The sequence below is a fragment of the Vulpes lagopus genome, chromosome 10, assembly GCF_018345385.1.
Source record: "Vulpes lagopus strain Blue_001 chromosome 10, ASM1834538v1, whole genome shotgun sequence".
NCBI classification, from domain to species: domain Eukaryota; kingdom Metazoa; phylum Chordata; class Mammalia; order Carnivora; family Canidae; genus Vulpes; species Vulpes lagopus.
In genome coordinates, this window is record NC_054833.1 from 98,278,656 (window position 1) to 98,283,205 (window position 4,550).

Here is a 4,550-nt window from a genome sequence, read left to right on the forward strand (position 1 = left end):
ACAGACAGAGAGAAAAGCAGGCTCCTCGTAGGGAGCCTGATGCGGGACTCGATCCCCAGGCCCCAGGATCACAAGCTGAGCCAAAGGCAAACGTTCAACTGCTGAGCCACCCAGGCATCCCTGCCTTTCTTAGTTTTAACAATCATGTACCAGAGGGCTACTGTCTGTCAGTCATTAGGTATTTGCATGGACACTGTGTTACTAGACCTATAAAAAAGAGATAAAGAATGCAAAAGAATGATTACTCCTGGTCCTCCTCCCCATTTTCATGACTTTTTTAAAAAAATATTTTCTTATTGAACTATGTTCACCACAAGAGTAGCTACCATCTATCACCATCATAACACTCTTAAAATACCACTGACTGTATTCCCCTATGCTGTCCCTTTCATTCCTGTGACTCATTCACTGCATAACCGGAAGCCTGGACCCCCCCCCCCCCCCCGCCACCTCCCTTCACCCATGCTGCCTATCCCTCTACCCTGCTTCCGTCTGGCAACCATCAGTTTTTTCTCTGAATGTATGGGTCTATTTCTGCTTTGTATTTGTTTCCTTGTCTGTTTAGTCTTTTGGATTCCACATAATAAGTGAAATTATATGGTATTTGTCTTTCTGTGACTCCTTTCACTTAGCAGCATAACACCCTCTAGGTCTATCCATGTTGTCTCAAGTGGCAAGATCTCATTCTTTTTTATGGCCTAGGAATATTCCATTGTATGTATACCATTTCTTCTTTATCCATTTTTCTACTGATGGACACTTGAGTTGCTTTCATATTTTGGCTATTGTAAATAAAGCTGCAGGAAACATAGTGATGTACATATATTTTCAAACAAGTGATCCTGTTTGTTTTTTGATAGTGAGGAAATTAAAAATTGGGCCATGTGACTGGCCATGTGTTATAAAGCTACTCAACTGCAGTCTGAATTCAAAGGCTAGCCTGTTTGTTTCTAGCACTGAGGTCTTGGTTTCCCCCCGTGGATTCATCATGGCCTTGGCATTGTTGCAATGCTTTCACCTGGTACAGGTGACCACCTCAGCAGAGCCAGCAGACATGAACATGGGCCACCAGGAGCTGGGCGAATGGGTCACTTGGGATTGCACTCTAACTAGCACACTCAACTGTGGAGCTGCTTGCCCACCAGAGTTCCACTGAGCCAGCAAGCTGAGGGCATATTGGCACAACCTTGCTTCATGAAAGGAAGCATGTTGTCATTCCTCATGCTTTCATTAAGAGGATTTAGAACAGAGGAGGCTGAAATGGCTTCATGTTAGCACAAAAAATCAGAGATTAATAGTAAACCTTGAAAATAGTGAAGCATCTGATTTGGGTTTTTCCATTGACAAGCCCAATAACACAGAGGAAACTATTAACATACAAATAGACAGGCTTCCCATTTAAACAGCAGCAGACTGTTCTGGAAAAGACCTCTTCACGCAGAAAGCAATTATGATGGGAAATCGAGTCCGATTCAGACCCATTTGCAGCAAGCTTGGAAAATCAAAATGTAACCACTCATAATCGGGTAGACAACCCTGCTGTGGGGGGACGGGCAGCCAGTTCTTTATTATTATTGCTACTATTATTATTTTAGTTTTAAAGAATTCAATGTTAAAAGCTCCATATCTTACTGATTTGCAACCTCTGCTCAGAGGGTTATAGCACAGTGCAGACATATTTATTCACATACAAAAAACAAAAAATAAAAAATAAGGAATCAGCCCACATACAAACAAATAAATGTTTTGGTCAAATTTCCAGAGGTTAATAGGGTTTCTGGCTAAGATGTCACTCAAACCAATAACTTTTAAGTGAGTAGACATTTCCTTTGAGTGTCTGTACCCTCTATAAGTCAGATGCTTCAGCCTGGGCCCTTCTACTTTAATGGAGCTGGAATGTGCAGACCAGAACCCTAGAGACATGGTTGAGTCTAGAGAGGAGAGGTCAGACCAAAGAAATTTGGAAGCAACCAGTAAGGACAAAATCATCCTAAAAACATGAGTGTTTCCATCCAAATGGTTGTAAAAGACATAGCAGGCCAAGATTACAGACACACCACTCTAAGACCTCCATGAAAGTACAAGAGGTTAGTGACATTGTCCATGGTGACGTCACATGAATTGACTGGCTAAGCCCCCTGCTGTGCCCTTTCCTGTCATCAGGCAATTCTGTGATGACATACTTTACTCTGATTAACAGCTTAGCTTTCTGTCTCCTGTGCTACACTGCAGATCCAGTCCTCAACAGACTCTGATTACCTTTCAGGAGGAGGACCAGCTCCTCGCATTAGACCTAACACATCCTACACGTGTTGGCACTGCCTACATCTCTAGCAGAGCTTCTCTCACTTTTCTGTGTCCCAGCCAATCTAGTGGTCTCTATGTTCAATAGACATGCCATACTCCTCATGCTCTGGGCCTTTGCACATGCCTTTCTCTCTGCCTGGAATGCTGTTCTGGGTTCCACCTCCCCCACCTCCTGCCTCCCACACTACACCCTTGTTAACTGCTGGGTTATATGCACACAGACAAAGAACTGGAGTTCTTTTCTTTTAGTGCCTTTGTCTATAACTATAAACTCATGCGGGTAATTATTTGGTACATGCCAATATCCCCACTAGACTCATTTGGTCATGAGCTGATTTTGCCAGAACCTAACACAATGTTCAAAAGATGAACAAGCCATTCCCCAGCATCCAGCTTAGACCCTGCTTCTAGGCCAGACTCTGAGACCTCACAAGAAGAGTCCAAGTCTATCAAGGAAAATTTTAGAGCTATCTCATTTATGTATTCATTCATCACTGAATCAGTCATTCAACAAATACCCTTTGATAATTTGTTGGGCTGAGACAATAGTCCCACCTGATGCATCTCACTTTCTAGTGGAAGAGGCAGGAGACCCATAAATGAGCAACTAAATGTGGTTAGAGATATATGAAGTGTAATTAAGAAATAAATAGATGGGGGAATCTCGGTAGCTCAGTCAGTTAAGCATCTGCCTTCGGCTCAGGTCATGATCTCAGGGTTCTGGGATCGATCCCTGCATCTTGCTCTCTGCTAATTGGGGCATCGGCTTCTCCCTCTGCCTGCCACTCTGCCTACTTGTTCATGCTTTTGCTCTTTCTCTCTGTCAAGTAAATAAATAAAATCTTTTCTAAAAAAGAAATAATCAGATGATGAGACGGCCATATTAAGTACAAGTCATAAAAGAAGGTACTACTGAGTATAAAGAATTATGTCTTTTCCTTCTTTCCTTCTCCCTCCACTCTCCTCCCTCTCTCTCTTTCTTTCTTTTAACTGATTCTGTCTTCTGGGATATTGTACATGTTACTTCATACCATCTGTCTATGCTACTTACTGCAGGCTAAACCAGTCTAGCTCTGTAGACAAATGAGTGTAGGACAGAGGGACCTCATACCCAGGCCCTGGCCTCAAGATATCTATAGCCTGGAAGAGACAGATAAGCCTATAACTAATTGTGATAATGCCAAAGACAGCCAGGCAAACTAAGTTCTGTATTATGGTTTGAGGAAGGAAAAAAAAAAAAAAAAGGTTGCTCAGAAGAGAGAGGAATTAGCCCCATGTCTGGAAGAGGTTGACTTTCATTACAGTTTGGGACCAGCAGTCATAAAGCTATCCCAGTCTAGCCCACCATTCTTGGTTTTGAAAATATGTTCATAAATGCTTTGATGTTCCTCCTTTCAAGCAGTAGAACCTAGAGTGGAATAGATTCAATGTACAGGGTTTGGTGATAATGAGATTTCTTTTAACCTGATGAGTGGGAAGATTTCAAACAATTTTTCCCTGTGTAAACCCCAAACACACCCCCTTACAAGTGCAAAAATGTTAAGTTCATTTTATATGTACAAATCTTAGAAATGCTATCAGATGATACATGTTTGTTGTCTTAAGCTGCTATGTTTCGGATAATTTGTTATTCAGCAATAGATAGATAATGAATACACCACCCTACTCTTGAGATCTGGTACCTAGGAGCCAGTCCTCTGCAATGGCTCATTATTGGAATAAACCAGATTACAGATTATACTGAGGGTCAGCCTGAACTCACTTTCTATCTGTTCAGCCATGGTATGATTTTATCAGAATTAGAGATTCAATTTGTACAGAATTCTGTACATTTATTTGTTCCCTATGGATAAAATGGCCAATTGGATGGATTTGGAGTTAAAAATATCTGAGTTCATTATATGGTCTCATTCATTTGGGGAATATAAAAAATAGTGAAAGGGAATAGAGGGGAAGGGAGAAGAAATGGGTAGGAAATATCAGAAAGGGAGACAGAACATGAGAGACTCCTAACTCTGGGAAACGATCTAGGGGTGGTGGAAGGGGAGGAGGGTGGGGGCTGGGGGTGACTGGGTGGCGGGCACTGAGGGAGGCACTTGATGGGATGAGCACTGGGTGTTATTCCGTATGTTGGCAAATTGAACACCAATAAAAAATAAATTTATTATTTAAAAAAAAAGAAACCAAAGATAAAAAAAATTTCTGAGTTCAAGTCTTTCCTTTGCTGTTTATTATATAGGGAT